The following is an 18,354-nucleotide window of genomic DNA, read 5'->3' as shown; positions in this document are numbered from 1 at the left end:
GGATTGTATACAAGCCGCCTAAAATAAGACAGACTGATGATTTTGAAGAGGCATTAGCAAATCTTATCTCGTCATACAATGACATTATAATCATGGGCGACTTTAACACTGACCTTCTGAAGCAGAGTAGTGACGCGAACAATCTACTAAATTTATTTTCCGCTACGAACATGACAATTTTACCCCTCAACGCTACTAATCAGGTTCATTACTCTGACCGCACAAGTCATACCTTAATTGATCTTCTTGTGACAAATCAACCTCAAAAAGTAATTAAGCACAGATCCCTGCTCCTGGCATCTCTTCACATGACCTATTGTATGTGTGTTATTCTACACGAATACCTAAGTACAAACCACGCTACATTACAATGCGAGACTTCCGACATATGGACCGGAATAAGCTATGCTACGATGCATATAACTTGCCTTGGGATAGTATATGGAATTTTCAGAACATTAACTCTAAAGTAAACAAATTCAATTCACTGGTACTGGAAATATTTAACAAGCACGCACCAAAGAAACAGGTAAGAATCACCCGTCATTCTTCCGCGTGGCTAACGGCCGAGATAAGATCTGCTATGGCCAGTCGTGACAAACTGTACAGACAATACAGACAGACGCATGACACAGATGATTTTGAGCGATACAAAATTCTGAGAAACAGAACCAAACAGTTAATTAGGAATGCTAAATATAAATACTTTCAGGAACTGATGAACAATAACAGCCCGAGACAAAAATGGAGTAAATTATGCACGTTAGGTAGAGGTAAAGCCGTACAGCAACATGCACCAAGCATATCGTTAGAGGTTTTAAATTATCATTTCACACAGCCAAGAATAGCCTCTACCTCCTTCCCTGACAATTCACTACCCTTGTTATAAGAGCAGTCTGTGTATGAGCAATTTACTGTTAGAAATGTCAGCTTGAATGAAGTTAAACGTGTGATATACTCTATAACATCTAATGCCACAGGTAATGATGAGATTCCCATATCGCTTATTAAGGATATCTTGGGAGCTGTTCTGCCAATACTAACTCATATTTAACTACTGCCTGACAAACGGAGTTTTCCCAGATGTTTGGAAAGATGCACTAATTAGACCCATCCCGAAGAGCTCCAAGTTAGATTCTCCTTCAGATTATCAACCAGTATCCATCCTACCACCCTTATCCAAGGTGCTTGAACATCTAGTTCATACACAAGTTACTGAATACCTTACCAAGCATTCCCTCCTTAATCCCTTCCAATCCGGCTTCAGGAAAGGACATAGCACTGCAACAGCTTTATTACAAGTGACAGATGATATCAGACGTGCAATGGACCAACGGGACGCGACTGTACTGACATTATTAGGTCTCAGTAGTGCCTTCGACACTGTCAATCCTCAGTTACTACTGTGGAAACTTCGAGAGCTAAATTTTAATAGTGCATCACTTTGTTTCTTTTCATCTTACCTTGAAAATCGCCAGCAACGTGTGACAGAAATTTGAAGTCAGGATGGCAAAGTAAGACCCTCGGTGTCCCTCAGGGGTCGTGTCTCAGACCACTGCTATTTATCATCCAAATTAATGATATATCAAAAGCTCTTAAATTCTGCAAATTGCAAGTGTACGCGGATGATGTACAGATTTACTATCATTCAAAACCGAGTGATATTGATACTGTAATTACTAAAATAAATTCTGACTTTCAACATCTTAGTGACTATGCAAATTTAAAAAACAGTTTATTAATGAACCCAAATAAGACTCAAATCATTATTATCGGTACCAATAAAAACCTTTATTCCCTCAAGCAACAGAACATCTCCTCCATAATTTTAAACAATAAAATCATACTCTACTCTACTTCAGTGACCAACTTAGGAATTATCATGACTGAGACCCTAAACTGGACTCAACAGGTGATAAGCACATGTAATAAAGTACATAAATGCTTATATCCCCTGAAACAGTTCGCTAATGTATTCTCTGTTCGACTTAAAATACATATAATTCGCTCTTTTATACTACCTATATTTGACGACTGTGACACTGTGTTGACTGAAATAACCTGCGACAGTATCAAGAAACTGGACCAGAGCCTGAACAGCTGCATAAGATATATCGTTAATCTGCGATATGATGCTCATATATCACCTTAATATAAGGAGCAGTCATGGCTTCGAGTGCACCAGCGCTGTGAACTTCACATGTTATCACTTCTGGACAAAGTACTTTCCACTAATACTCCCGACTATCTGTCCTCATCTTTTTCTTACCTCTCGTCCTATCACGAACACAATACAAGATCTGACTCCTCTCTTGCCATACCTGTAAACCGCACTGCTGTGTACAACCGCTCCTTCATAATCTCTGTGTCTAGGTCATGGAATTCGCTACCTGCGAACATTAAAGACAAACCTTCTCATCGCAAGTTTAAAGTGGCTTGCCGCGAGCATTTGCTGGTGACTTGTTGGGTAATTGTTGAGTGAATGAAGGAATGAATGAGATGAATGAATGGATTACTGCAGTTAAATCATTTAAGTATACGTTATTTTGTGTATTTTAAATTTAAGGATTCTTTCATTATTATTATTATTATTATTATTATTATTATTATTATTATTATTATTGCTATTAATATTATTTGTTTTATCTGTATTTGAAATTCTAAGTTATGTAAATGTATACTCATCTAGTGGTTAAGTGTAAGAGAGGGCCATGAGCCCTAACTTCACCACCAATAAAGGCATTATCTATCTATCTATCTATCTATCTATCTCCTCTACCCCCTTTAATATATATTTCCCAATCTTCAAAGGCAATCTGTCAACCTCCTCATGATACGGTCTCTGTACAAACATATAATGTGTCTTTTTATCATTTACCCGTAAACCAATTTTTGCTGCCATTTCCTCTAGTTCCACAAATAACTGCCTAATTTCTAATTCATTGTGGCCAATAAGAGCAATAAAGAACAATATCATCTGCATATGCAAGGACTTTATGTCATCTCCCCAATATGATGCCAGCGGGTACAAAAGCTAATTTCCTGATAATCTTCTCCAGAGCAATGTTGAATAGAAGTGGAGATAGTGCATTCCCTTATCTCAGAAGAGTTTTATTCTGGAAGGAACTTGATTTCCTGCCCTTGAGCAAAACACAGCTAACATTACCATCCACACACAGTTTGCACATGTTAATTTTATGGGAAAACCAAACTCCATCATGATGTTCCCCAGCCCTTCTCTATCGATTGAAAAATATGCCTTGAAGAAATCTATAAAGAGATGATGAACCGACTCCTTGTGTTCCCACACCTGATCATTAATAGTCTTAACACATGGGTGATGGGCCCCGAAAAATCTCTTAGTACGCTCGCCAGTGGTAGGTGACGGGCCCCAAGAAATCTCGGTTTTATTCACGACATTGTTTTTGGTCTTCCTGTGACATATCTTGACCATGTATTGAACTATTTTGGACTTGCACATTGAGTAGAATAAATTGTAGATGCATATCTGCCACTTTTCTTTTATTCACGGCCTCTTTTATTCTTTGATTTAGTTTCGAAACGTCGACTTTCTTTCTGCCGGTTCAGTCAATGACAAGATGGAGCACCCACGGAATACGGTGTTAGCTGACGACGATATTTTAAAAGAATTATATGCCGATGATCGTTCAAATGGATATAGTGATAATGAATTAGTGGAAACTGAATGTGAGAGTGATAGTGGAAGTGATATTAAAGCCTCTACACGCCGTAATTTACCTAGTGTGCTTATTTATTCAAGTGACTCTGACGACGACAACGATGTAAACATTAATGATAGGTTAGTAATTGATGCTGAAGATGGTTTTGTAAAGGCAGATCCACCAACTTTAAAGATAAAATCTTGACTGGTTTAATATTTATGTATATTTTTATAATCAAGTGCACCCTACTATGCTTAGTAGAAAAATGTCCGGTCCACAGGGTATGTGACAAGCTCAAGCATCCGGTCAGCAAAGTGTTAATTGCAAATATGTTGTCTGTAGTGGATCTGTTACTACGAAAATCGTTCTGATAGTCCCCAGTAACATTTTCAGCAAATGGTTTTAAACGCATAGGGACAGGCTGCGCCGGGCTGGACATGTACTGAGGATGCAGGATAACAGAGCACCAGTAGATCTATACATGGGATCTCTTAATGGGAAAAGACCTTCAGGAAGACCCCAAAGCACCTGGAAGAAGGAGACCCTCCAAATTGATAACTGAGAAGAGCAGGCTCAAGATCGAAAAGGATGGAAGAGGATTGTAAGATAGGCACGGGAACTTCACCGTCCCTCAGAAGCCTACTGAGTGAGTGAGTGAGTGAGTGTATCCTAATTGCAAAAATAGGATTCCAGTAAGAGCTAAATTTCTAGATAGTTTTTTTTCTCCTACTACACAAATATTTCACAATAATAAAGTAAGTAGGCTAATTTCTAATTTAAAAAACTACACTTCAATAATTCTAAACTGTGTTTAGACATATCCTCATTACAATAGGTTAAATGCAACAAGAGAAATGTAATTAGAACTAAATTCTAACTAGAAAGACTTTTTCTCCTACAAGGCAACAGAGATATTACCCAAAGATCACACAACAGTAAAGTAAGCAATATATTAACTAATAAAATTACAATACTGATTATTATTATTATTATTATTATTATTATTATTATTATTATTATTATTATTATTATTATTATTATTGGACATGAAAGTAGCATGAACTTCGCAGCTACAATATAACTCAACAAAGCGGGTTTATATTATGAAGGTACATATCAAAACAAGTTTGTATGGTTATTTTAAGCTCCACTGCATGGTAGATGTGTTTGTTTACAATATTGGAATCACAGAATATTGAGTGAAATATTGAAAAGTTTGCAGTGAAATAATCTTCTTGTGAGCAGCCATCTTGCCAAAGATCAAAATCACGTAGAAGTAGCACTGGGGTAGATAGACGATCGTTTTCTAGTGCAAGCGCTCCCAGCGCTCACTCACGACATCATCCCCTTGGTTCAAGTCACGGCCAATTAGACTCCCTCATTAGCATGATGGCAGAAGCAGAGATTCAGTGAGATACAGTGGAGCTGCCTAGAGTATCAAGGGAAAGCATCCACAATGGCCGAAACGGTACGAGTATTGACTTAAATCCGATTGATGACATCAGTCGGCAGATAACGGAGAATCAGTATGAAGAAGGAATGCATCTTGAGACTGCAAGATCACTGTTGAAGAACATCATGGCTATTCCTCTTAAGAATCTAGAAACGGAAATAAAAAATGGCCTCATGAAGTTGGAAGAAGCTGGTGCAACATGCAGGATGTCGTGGAAGAAATCTACAGAAGAACTAAAGCAGAGATCAACTACCACGGAGAACAAGGAATTGTTCAGGACATCGCCAGTGACAAATGACTCGGAGGAAGACTAAGGAAAATGGGAAACATTTCTATCCAAGAAGTAGAGTAAGAAGAAGAGTGAGGATAGGAAGCTCAAAGATATTCCAACAAAACAGGCCGGTAACGATCTTGAAAGTACAGCGTTTAGCGAGAGTGGAAAACGACCTCATTCTAAATCAAAGAGTTGTTCAGAAGCCGTAATCATCAAACTATTGAACGGTAACACTTTCGCTGATGTTTTGAAGGATATCAGGAACAGGGTGAAGCTGGAAGACAGTGGAGCAGGCATCCAATCTATCTGCAAAAGAAAAGCTGGGGCTGTTCTTGAATTCAATAAAACAACAAAGATTGGAAACAGGGAGATATTCAGTAAATCTCAGAGATGCCCTTGGACGAGATGGCGATGTAAAGGCTTTAATCCCCCGAACTACACTGGAGATTCGAGACATGGATGGCGTCACTACCGTTGCAGATGTGGAGGAAGCTGTAAAACAAGATTCCGGTAATCCCCATGGAGAGCTGAAAATATTGGTCACAAAACCAAACAGCTGGGGACAAAAACTTGCCATCTTCGAAACTAAAGATGAGGATGCTCAGAAACTACTGGAAGCAGGAAGAATTAAGATAGGATGGCTATACTGCAGAGTACATGCTAGAACCACATTACCTCACTGCTTTCGATGCCTACCATATGGACATCTGGCAAGAAACTGCACAGGCCCCGACAGAAGTAAGCTCTGTTTTAAGTGTGGAGAATCTGGTCACAAGGCAGTAGACTGTAAAAAGAATAATCCGCGATGCATGCTTTGTAGAGACAAGGGTGTCAATGAAGCTAAACGAAATCATGTTCCTGGATTGGGTGCATGCACAATATTTCGTGAAGCTCTTGAAAAGGCCAAAAATCACAGCAAATGATGCGAATCCTTCAAGCAAACATGCACAGGAGTCAAACAGCTGACGATCTTATAACACAGCTGATTTATGAGATGGAAGCAGACATCGTTATTATTAGTGAACCATATCAAGAGAGGGATCATCCAGGGTGGTTTGTGGATAACCTTGGAACAGCTGCAATTGGGGTACCAGATCTAGGAAAAGTGTCAGTAACAGAGCATGGATGCGAGGATGGTTTTGTTTGGATACAAACTGGGGGAATCACTATTGTAAGCTGTTATTTTACACCAAATGAATCTGTTTCCAACTTTCAGATGAAACTTGATGGCCTTGAGGATGCATTACGCGGAATGGAAAATAGACTAGTGGTCACTGATGATTTAAATGCTCAAGCATCGGAATGGGGCATGCCACAAACAGACTCCAGAGGATGGCGTATAATGGAGATGGCAGCCAGAATGGGTTTGGTGGTCAGCAACGTCGGAAATGTGCCAATATTTCGACGGCCAGGATGCCAGGGAACAATACCGGATGTAACTTTCTCATCGGAGGATATCGCGGCTAAGATTACTGAATGGCAAGTGATCGAGAACTATACGGGCAGTGATCATCAATATATCATCTTTTGACTGCTCCAGGAATCTCCTCAAGTAAGAAACATCTTGCGCAGGCCAGCACGGTGGAACGTAGCCGGTATCAACAAGGCAAAGTTTATTGATGTTATACGGAATGGAATGGAGAGCATGACAGAAAAATGTTTTGGTCGTAGAGGGAAAGAGGCAGCTGGTGTATGTGTTGAACTCACCATGCAACTAATCCACTAAGCATGCAATGTCTCAATGTCCTGAAGGAGACCGCAAAATAGCAAGCGCCCAGCGCACTGGTGGACTGAAGAGATTGCTGAACTGAGAAGGAATTGTCTGCGACTTCGACGCAGGGCTCAGAGGATGAGAGGCAGTCCAGAGAACACCTCAGTCCCAGCGGAGCACAAGTCAACGAAGAAGGAACTCCGTAACGCAATTAGAAAGAGTAAAGCCGATAAATGGTGGGCATTGGCAAAAGAAGTAGAAGATGATCCATGGGGACTAGGTTATAAGATTGTAATGAAGAAACTCGGGACATTTTCAACCCTGAGTATGGATTCGCAAACCATTAAACAAATTGTGGATACACTATTCCCAGACCATCCAGAGAGGATTGACTGTGACGATGAAAAAGAACTGGATGCTACACCCATCTTCAAAGTAGAAGAGCTGAATAGAGCTATTAGCTCTCTTAGAAACAAGAAGACTCCAGGACCAGATGGTATACCTGCAGAAGTAAGCAAAGCAAAGCAAAGTCACCTCAGTACAGGCCATGAAGGCCCTTGGAAGAGCGGAAGGTAAAGGCTTCCATCATTGTTAACCTCGGCGCGTGATGGGGTAGAGTGGTTAGCTCTATGCCCAGCCGCTTTTGCCCCCAGGAATTAACCTTGTACTCGTTGGTGTAGGCTGAGTGAACCTCAGGGCCATATGCACCTCTGGAAGTGGAAATCTCGTTTCCTAAATTTTACGACTTCCTAACGGGGATTCGAAGCCACGTCCTTCCGGGCCAACCAAGCACGCCTTTACTGCCTTGGCCAGGCAGCCCCTACCTGCAGAAGTGCTAAAGATAATATCAGAACTCTGTCCAGAACTGCTGCTGAATATGTACAATCACTGCCTGCAAGCGGGTGTTTTTAGTCCCCGATGGAAAATGGCCCGATTGGTTTTGATCAGCAAAGGAAAACTTGGTGGTTATAGAACTTTATGTATGCTGGACACAGCTGGAAGAGGTCTGGAGAAATTTCTGCAGCCCAGAATCCTCTCAGCAGTTCAACTTTTTTTTTTCTTTTGCTAGTTGCTTTATGTCGCACCGACACAGATAGGTCTTATGGCGATGAGCAGTTCCACTAGCAGGGGATCTATCTGTTCGCCAACATGGATTTTGAAGAGGGCATTCAATGCTGGATGCAGTGTGGGAAGTGGTGAATACAGCAGAAAGAGCACAAACGGGCAATCATCATTCCTGTAAACTGACACTTCTTGTGACCCTGGATGTGAAGAATGTTTTCAATTCAGCAAGGTGGAGTGACATATTGGTAGCTCTTGAAGGAACTTTCAAGCTTATCTTATGCGCATAATGAGAGACTACTTTAAAGATCGCACTCTGCTGTATGATACGGAAGATGGACAAAAGACAAAACGTCTGATGGCTGGTGCAGCGCAGCAATCGATCCTTGGTCCAGACCTTTGGAACATAATGTATGATGGCTTGTTACGTTTGGAGATGCCAGAGGACACGAAGCTTGTGGGCTATGCTGATGAGGTGGCCGCCTTGACAGTGGCTCGTAATGTTGAAATGGCTCAAATCAAACTGAACTAGGTGATGCGGGGTTTAAAAGAATGGATGATGAGTCACAGTCTAACACTTGCCGAACACAAAACGGAGATAGTTCTTCTGACAAGGAAAAGGATTGAGACTCTTGTGCCAATGACTGTTAGTGATTGAAACACGTGCGAGCACCAAATATTTAGGAGTGACACTTGACTCCAAGCTCACATTCTGGAATCATGCTCAGAGAGCGACAGATAAGACAGTAAAATACATGACTGCACTTAGCAGACTGATGGGAAATATTAAATATTAAAGGTCCGAAATCCAGTAAATGATGTCTTCTCATGTTGATGGTTCAGTCAGTGCTCCTGCATGGCTCTGAAATCTGGACTGAATCCTTGAGATTTGCTTGGTATCGGAGAAGGATGGCTGCCGTACAACGGAGAGCAGCTTTACATATTGCATGTGCATACCGCACAGTTTCCGAACCTGCAATCCTCACGGTGGCAGCAATAGCCCCAATAGACCTATTTGCATTGGAGCGACAAGAAATCTGGCGTACCCAAGGAGAGCTGGGAAAGAAATGTGCAAAGAAGCGTGCCTTCAGTCAACGGATGAGGCAATGGCAACTATGGCAACTCAGACGGGAAAGAGACCCTCGGGTAAATGGACCAAGCGACTGATACCACGCTTAGATATCTGGGTTGAAAGGGTTCATGGTGAAGTAAACTATTACCTCACGCAGGACATGGATATTTTGACATTTAAATGCTCAAGCACCTTGGATAAGGGTGGTAGGATGGATACTGGTTGATAATCTGAAGGAGAATCTAACTTGGAGCTCTTCGGGATGGGTCTAATTAGTGCATCTTTCCAAACATCTGGGAAAACTCCGTTTGTCAGGCAGTAGTTAAATATATGAGTTAGTATTGGCAGAACAGCTCCCAAGATATCCTTAATAAGCGATATGGGAATCTCATCATTACCTGTGGCATTAGATGTTATAGAGTATATCACACTTTTAACTACATTCAAGCTGACATTTCTAACAGTAAATTGCTCATACATAATTTAAAACCTCTAATGGATATTTTCGGAAATTCCTGCATAGAGTGGGCAGAGCGAGTGATGCAGCATGCATATACTGTGATGACATCGATGACGTATTTCACACCTTCTTTGTGTGCGGCCACTGGATGATACAGAGAAGATGTGTGGAAACTGGACTAGGAGAACTGACAGCAGATAATATTATTTCTGCGATGCAATGAAACCAGGAATCTTGGGATCACGTGGCAGTGTATGTGGAGGATGTCCTTCGTCAGAAGAAGAAGGATTTGTAAGCGTACGAACGTTCGTAAAGGAGAAATGAAGAAAGAAAAAGTCTGAAAGACAAAGTAAGCATGATATCACCCTGAAGTAATGCGAGATCGGTTCCGGGGTGATGATACACATCGTGGGAAAAGGATGTGCGGTTTTCAGTGCGTAAGAATCTCGCACACTTGTGGAGTGTGGACGCTTCACAAGTGTCTTTTGAAGATTTTCCACAGTCTGTCATAAAAAAATATTTTAATTATTATATTATTATGATTATTATATCCTACTACACCCTAACAGAAATTAAAACTGACATTAACTGCTGAATATCAAAAGGAATATACAGAATCACTAAACAGTAATGGTTTAATAGTTTCTTTTGTCACAGATGAGGCTTATTGCCTTTAAAAAACAAAGGAAAGACCCTACTGAGTTTTTAAGCCTAAATGGTCCAACAACCAAAATTGAGGTGTTTGCCCTAAAAGTTACCCTATTATTTGGGGCACATGACAATTTTTTTTTCCATGTGTGGCCATTTTGAAAGGTCCTGCTGAGGTATTTAAAAACCCTTCAAAAGGCCACGCCTACTTCTTCAATGAATACCTTCGAAATTTCACTGTGTTTCATATTTTCCCTTTTGAATGTCTGGCAATTCCTGGCGTACTGGTCTGTGTTGTTATCTATGGACAGCACACCCTCTAGCAATCTATTCGAAAGTATATCATATTACACACAACCTGTCAGTTCTGTGATAAAACATTACTTGAAGCTTGTTTCTCACGCAGCAGGTGCTTTTCAGTGTAGTTTTTCTTGAAGCATCCTTCCCACTGTGATGGCATTTTCGTCCTCTGAACCATAAGCGATTCCTGTGCTTATGTGCTTAATGTAGGCCTTACTTCTTTCCAGGTACACTTAACACAGCAAATACAACATTACTGAAGGATTTATAGTGGAGAAGGGCTGCGCCTGAGCTCCTTCATTCACAATGAATTTTACAGCGCTTGTGGGTAGCAAAGGAAATCACGATCGAATAAGCATCGTTGCCAACTCACAAGCATTGAAATGAGGACGATTTAGGAGAAAGGCTCGAAAGGATTGAAAATTTTTCCTTATTTTATTTTTACCGTTCAAAGTCTGCTTTTCTGTAATAATTTCCCCTTTGACCGTAATTCCGTAATCGTGAAGTGAAATCCGTAATTATTACGGAAAATCCGTAATAGTTGGCACCTCTGAAATTAGCATTTTTCAAAACTATAGTTTTCAGCATTCAAACTTTTGTAAAAGCAATAGTTTTCACCTGATTGTCTTCAAACTTGGCATGCCCATACTATCGTGCGAGATGTATAATTAATGCTGGTATCCATTTTGAAAAATAATGATATCTGACAGAGATATCCTGAGCAAATACGAAAATTTGAGAGTTTATAAAAATAGAATGCTAACGGGTGCGAGAAAAATTACTCTAACAACATCAGTAATGTAGTTTTCTCAAATAATAATACCACTACACATACCCCTAAGACTTATCACAAAATGTTTTTCAAGTGGAAAACACAAAGAATGGTACACAATGGATGTTTTGAAAATATTCAAATAATTGATATAAAATGTGTTATAAATCTGAAACTATGTTACCAAACTGTTCCAAATTTTAGGATAACTTCATTTTGGCAACATGAATGAACTCTCAAAATATGGTGAATATCAGATGAAAATTCCAAGCCTTACAAAACTCAGTAGGGTCCCCCCAAAAAGAATGTATGAGAGGTTGCTTCATATATTTTTGTAAACTGGCAACGAACTGCTCCATATGGTCCATAGCCTTAATTGTTGCTTGTCAGCACCACTTGCATTTTTCAGAGTGTCCAACATGGCTAGAGTAGCAAGTGCTCAATTTTTCAATGGAGTAATTGTTGCCTCCACCGTGTCTTCATCGTGTTTGGCATCAGCTGGATGTACAATCAACTTAGCAACTATTTTGAACTTTACAATCTCCTATCCGACAGTCAGTTTGGGTTTCGACAAGGTAAATGTACTACTGCTGCTGTTTTGGAAATTGTTAATCAGATATTAACAGCATTTGAAAACAAGCAGGCCATCTCTTTGGTGTTATATGATCTAAGTAAAGCTTTTGATTGTATTAATCATGAAATTTTATTTGCAAAGCTTGAGATGTATGGTGTCGAGTATATCTCACTGAACATAATTAAATCCTACTTAAATAACAGATATGAGTTTGTCTCAATTAAAAATAAGTATTCCACATTGAAGAAAGTTACAACTGGTATGCCACAGGGCTCTGTCCTTGGTCCAATTTTATTCATTCTGGCAGTCAATGATTTTACATGTCATAAAACATGAAAACCTCATGTTTTATCAGTATTGAAAGTTGCTATAACTTAAAATCCAAGGAAAGTATTTATCAATCCACCTATTCAATAAATTTGTTCACTTATATGTGGTTACAAATACATACAATCACTTATAACTTTCAGGACATGTTTTGCCCTATTTAAGGGCATCTTCAGCCTTGAACAAAATCTTAAAATATTACACTTAAATACTAAAAAAAGCTAGAAAATTAGCCTTGTAACCTTATTATCTAAAACATTGGTGCAAATACTGTGAAATTGATTAAATTTGATAAACTCATGAAAAAATGTTAATGAATACTATCTATGGTCATTCTAAAATAATGTAGTCTGAGATTAAAACTAGATCATCTTCTTGGATAAAATTTTAAGTTCTGATAAAATGGTTCATTAAATTGTGTACTATTTCTCTATGGCAATAGTATGTATGTACATTATAAACAAGCAATATCACAAACACAGAAAAATATGTCTGTCACAAGACGTGGTCAAGGTTGCAGCTTATGTCATTAAATGTGAAGGTAGTTAAACACTCGAAGAGTAATTAGGAATAATGTGGAAACTGAAGCCTCGAAACACGATCATGAGAAATATGAAACATCATGCAGGCATAATTTTATCAAGGACACCGTGCCAATAGCATTTTATGGTCTACTGGACTAGGCGTTCTCTGTAAGGAGAAGGAAAGAAAGCCTTAAAAAAGTAGTGAAACAAAAAGAGAGAGAGGTCTTCTATTTGACAATATTAGAGAGAGGACTTACGTGTTTGTTCTAAACAGTTATGCACGACCTTCCGTTGCATCAGCAATCATTCTGTTGACCCTGTTTCTCGTGTTGTATCTGTGCGGTAAAGGCGGTAGTGAACGCAGGGGGGAAGGGGTTGAGGAGCGTGGAGGGAAGGAGGGGATGGGTGGAGCTAACTGCATTGAGGCTAACGTAAGGGCGGAGTTATCAAGTTTGATGGAAGCGGGCATACTATTCGGAGAGATGGAAGGAGCCTTAGAGCGTAAAGAATGAAATATAATATTAGGGATCCTGGCTTTATCTAAACTAATCGTTTCTAATAATCTAGGTGTTAGTTCATGTTATATACTTTTAATGTCGTAGACATTAAGATTCTAATCTTTATTGTACATCTGAACTAAATATATATATAGACTTTATAGCTCGTTTACCATTATTCCTTTTTCCATATTCCTAATTATTGTTAGATCTTTCTCTATAGATTCAAATCGGTGGCCAGTCTCCCTCATATGTAAACTCATTGATGCTTTCACAGCCCATACTTATAGACATGATACTGTATAGGCTTTTGGGCTTATGCCCTGTCAAGAAAATAGGGGAAATTCTTTACGTTTCGCAGAGAACTATGCTCTGCGTCATCAGAAGAAAATCTCAACTGTCCACGAGAAATGCTTCTTAAACAATGACTCTTTAAATTTAGACATTATAATAGAAGCAGAAATGGTAAGTTCATTCGCCACCAGATGGCTCCCAGGACATGGCACAGCACTAGCGTTCAAAGCAGAAGCTGGCCAAGCTATCAGAACCAGCCTAAGAGGTTCACAAAACATGTGTACTTAACATATGACACCGACAGGTATATAACATTGACACAAGACTGGAATGAAACATCTGGCAATGAGGAATGTACGAATTTGGAAAACACCGAGACGAAATAACAACATTGAAGGGACAGGGAAGAGAACTACCTACGTAAATTCTTAATGGCTGGCAACCAGGTATTACTTAAGTGATAGCCAGTGTCCATGTTGAAATTGTTAGGATTTCTACGTATTTCCACAGCTTCCCGTATAATCCTGGACCTGTAGTGTCAAGTGTGGGCAAGAGCTCGAGCATCTTGGAACATGACATCATGACCCGACGATAGAGTGTGCTCAGCTATTGCCGATTTGTCTGGTTGGTTGAGACGAATATTACGTTCATGTTCCTTGATACAGATACCAATCAACCGGCATGTTTGGCGGATGTATACCTTACCGCAAGTACAGGGAATTTAATATACCACAGGATGTAAAAGTGGGGAAAATTTGTCCTTGGCTTTACTCATACTGTGAGCAATTTTAGTGGCAGTGTCAAACACTGTTTTTATATTGTGTTTGCGGAGGATCTTGGCAATTCAATCTGTGGTGGTGTGAATGTAAGGCAAGTAAGGCAGTTCCCTTCACTTCTTCCCTCTGTAAGCTTTGCTTGGTCGTTTCTCTGGGATGCAGGGCTCTATGAATCTCCAAATCGCTGTAACCATTACCCTTGAATGCGACTTTGAGCGTGTCCATCTCCATCTGGATATTTGATGGCACACAAATTTGTCTCGCCCTCTTGGTGAGTGTCGTGAGAATGCCTTGTTTTTGTGCTGGGTGGCGGTGAGAATCTGCATGAAGACAGCGATTTGTGTGGATAGGCTTACGATAGACGGTATGTCCTAAGGAGCTGTCCGGTTTCATTTTTACTAGAACATCCAAGAAAGGAAGGCATCCGTCCGACTCCATCTCCATAGTGAATTTTATTGAAGGATGTTGCTGATTTAGGTGCTTTAGAAATAGATAAATTTTCTCAGGACCTTTTGTTCAGACCACAAATTCGTCATTAAACATACCTCCACCATCTCATAGGCTTGACAGGCTCCGAAGCAATAGCCGCCTCCTCCTCAAAATGCTCCATAAAGAAATTAGCTACTACGGGCGAAAGTGGACGTCCCATAGCCATTCCGCCCATCTGTTCGTAAAAATTCCCACCCCACAGCAGCGGACCTTATGAGTCTTACACATTTCTGTCTTAACTCCTCAGCCTCATCCATAGGTAGTTTGTGGATGGCTGCTTCAACGAAAGTAATTAACTCCTCAGTGGGAATTTTAGAGGGAGCGACAGCGAAATTAAGAACCCCAGCTAGAACTGCTGTTTGGTTCTCGCCCAAGGATTTCTTGGGAATATTGACAACAGTTATACTAGCATCCAGGTTCATGCGAGAGACCGCCTGTTTCTGGGCTAGACGAAGGAACTTTAATTTCTGTCTGAATGACACCTGGTTGAATTTTCGTTCAGCCTGTATAGCAGTAATGCGATCGAAAGTCAACCACAATTCCCGCGAGTGTGTGTTGCTTAACAGCAGGTGTAAAAGAAACAACTCTCGGGAGACTGAATCCAGTTCCCTACGAGTATAATGCACTCTCTTAATCACAAAAGAATTGCTAGCGCATTGATATATTCTCCTGGCCTTCAGTGTATTGAATGTGTGCTTCAGCTTCACACAGTTGGGAACGATGTTATGGTCCCTGCATCTCAGTAGAAAGCACAAAGAAGAAAAAAAAAAATTTTCTCCTTAATTTGCTGAATTTTGAAGCCTTCTTTAAAGTATCCTCCGCATAGAGGTTTTTAATGTTGCCATTGATGCTTTCACGGCCCGTACTTATAGACATGATACTGTATAGGCTTTTGGGCTTATGCCGAGTCAAGAAAATAAGGTGAAGTTCTTTACGCGTCACAGAGAACTGTGCTCTGCATCATCAGAAGAAAATCTCAACTGTCCACAAGAAAGGCTTCTTAAACAATGACTCTTTAAATTTAGATGTTATAATAAAAGTAGAATGGTACGTTCATTCGCCACCAGATGACTCCCAGGACGTGGCACAACGCTAGCGTTCGAAGCAGAAGCTGACCGAACCATCAGAATCAGTCTAAGAGGTTCACAAAACATGTGTATTTAACATATGACACTGACAGGTGTATGACATTGACACAAGCCTGGAATGAAACATCTGCCGATGAAGAACGTACAAAATTGGAAAACACCAAGACAAAATAACAATAGTGAAGGGAAAGGGAACTACCTACGTAAATTCTTAATGGCTGGAAACCAGGTATTAATTGACAGCAATTCAGTCCCTGTTGAAATTGTTACGATTTCTATGTATTTCCACAGCTACCCGTATAATCCTGGACTTGTAGTGTCTAGTGTGGGTAAGAGCTCGAGCATCTTAGAACATGGAATTTTGTATACCCCCTGTACTTGCGGTAAGGTATACATCGGCCAAACATGCCGGTCCATTGGTACCCATATCCAGGAACATGAACATAATATTTGTCTCAACCAACCAGACAAATCGGCAATAGCTCTATCGTCGGGTCATGATATCCACTGACTAGAGTTAAAAAAATGGTGATGAAGAAAAATGAGTATGAGATTAAAACAATCAGCAGATCTAATTTGCAATGCCTTATTTTCTAATAAAATAAGAGAAAATACAGGAGACAAAGGAATAAGGCATTGCCTGGTAGTACAAATATATATATACATAATTTATGTTAGACATTAAAATAACACATTAAAATACGCGACACAAACTAAAATGAAGTCAATAGGATAAAAGCGCAATTGACACAAATACACCAGCACAAAGGACATCATTACACACGATAAAACAGACCACTATCCCTCATGAAGCGGATGACGAGGTCTGCTGACTGCTCATCATCTCGCAAGATAAGGGAGATTGTATTCGGGAGGTTAAGACTACAACGCAGATCGACCAGGTCCACACACTCCTTAAGGATGCGTACCACGGTAAGATGATCGTCGCAAGTGCACACCGGAGGGGATTCTCCTTTCAATAGATGGGAGTGAGTCAGGATACCGTGGCTGATCTGAAGACGACATAATACCACTGCTTCCCTCTGCGAAGCCCGAAGGGAAGTCCTCCATACCTTTGTTGTTCTTTTTATCGCTCTCAGCTTATTTGGAAGTGGAATGGCCTGCCACTCCATCTCCCAATGGGACATAACCAGGTGTCTCAGCTGAGTGCGAATATCACTTGCTGGAACCTTGTAAGGCAACAGGGGCAGTGTTACTGCCTCCTTGGCAGCCTTATCTGGTAACTCATTTCCCTCCACACCCATGTGTTTTGGGAGCCACATAAACGAGATTCTGGTGCCGGCATCTGAACACCCGGCCAGCAGGTCCTGGACCCGCTGCACCAGAGGGTGTCGAGGGAAACAAGTATTAATAGACTGTAGTGAACTTGAGGAGTCAGTACACAGAAGAAAGTGCCGGCGCTCATCGGGCAGTGTTTACTGCAGAGCTTCACAGATAGCACAAAGCTCTGCTGTGTACGCACTACAGGTTTCCGGGAGAGCAAAAAGAAACCTATCATTGTCGACAACGAACGCACAGCCCACCTTCGTTTCTGTCCTTAAACCATCCGTGTAGACGACGACTGAACCTGGATACCGGCCAACAACGGAGAGGAAGAGCCTCCGATAAATTGAAGGGTCCGTGTTTTACTTCGGGCCAGAGTGGAGATCCAGGATTATTTCAGGACGTCGCACAACACACGGAGGTACCCCACTCGGCTGTCTGACAAGGCAAGGAACCAAAGGTACGTAAAACAATCTGTACCTGCTACCCAAGCATATACCAACCGGCCACGTTGCTCGAGGACAAGCGGCGTACAGTAGACAGTGTCCATTGTTGAATACGCATGGATAGCTTGGGTGAAGTGGCATCTGTCGCAAATTTGCAGCATACGACAAAAGGAGCTGCTGGCGCCTCGAGTGTAAAGGTGGCACACCAGGTTCAGCGAGCAGGGTAGCCACAGGGCTTGTATGAAAAGCTCCAGGTGCCAACCTAACCCCGCCGTGGTGGATGCTATTCAGCTTCGCAAGGACGCTTGGTCTTGCTGAGCCATGTGCTGCACTGCCGTAGTCTAACCTGGATAAAATATGTGCCCTATAGAATCGTAGGAGCACCGCGCGGTCAGCTCCCCAATTAGTGCTGCTAAGAAACTTCAAGAGATTAAGCCTCTTGGTGCATTGCACTTTTAGCTCCTGTACGTGTGGCCCCCACGATAATTTACTATCAAAAAGGAGCCCAAGAAATCGGTGTCAACTACGGGAAGAGCGACATTTCCTAGATAAAGTTCAGGATGTGGGTGAAGAGTACGTTGACGACAAAAGTGGACAACAGAGGTCTTTGCGGTAGAAAA

General features: G+C 40.8%; 1 protein-coding gene across 7 annotated transcripts in view; it reads right to left on the bottom strand.

The window, feature by feature from the left end:
- The window catches only part of LOC136864217 (ATP-dependent helicase brm), a 510,653-nt gene that overhangs the window by 246,144 nt on the left and 246,155 nt on the right, over window positions 1–18,354 (bottom strand). The gene's annotated exons all lie outside the window — the stretch shown is intronic.

The sequence above is a fragment of the Anabrus simplex genome, chromosome 2 (genome assembly GCF_040414725.1).
Source record: "Anabrus simplex isolate iqAnaSimp1 chromosome 2, ASM4041472v1, whole genome shotgun sequence".
Lineage (NCBI taxonomy): Eukaryota > Metazoa > Arthropoda > Insecta > Orthoptera > Tettigoniidae > Anabrus > Anabrus simplex.
This window is presented reverse-complemented; position numbering and strand designations above follow the sequence as displayed.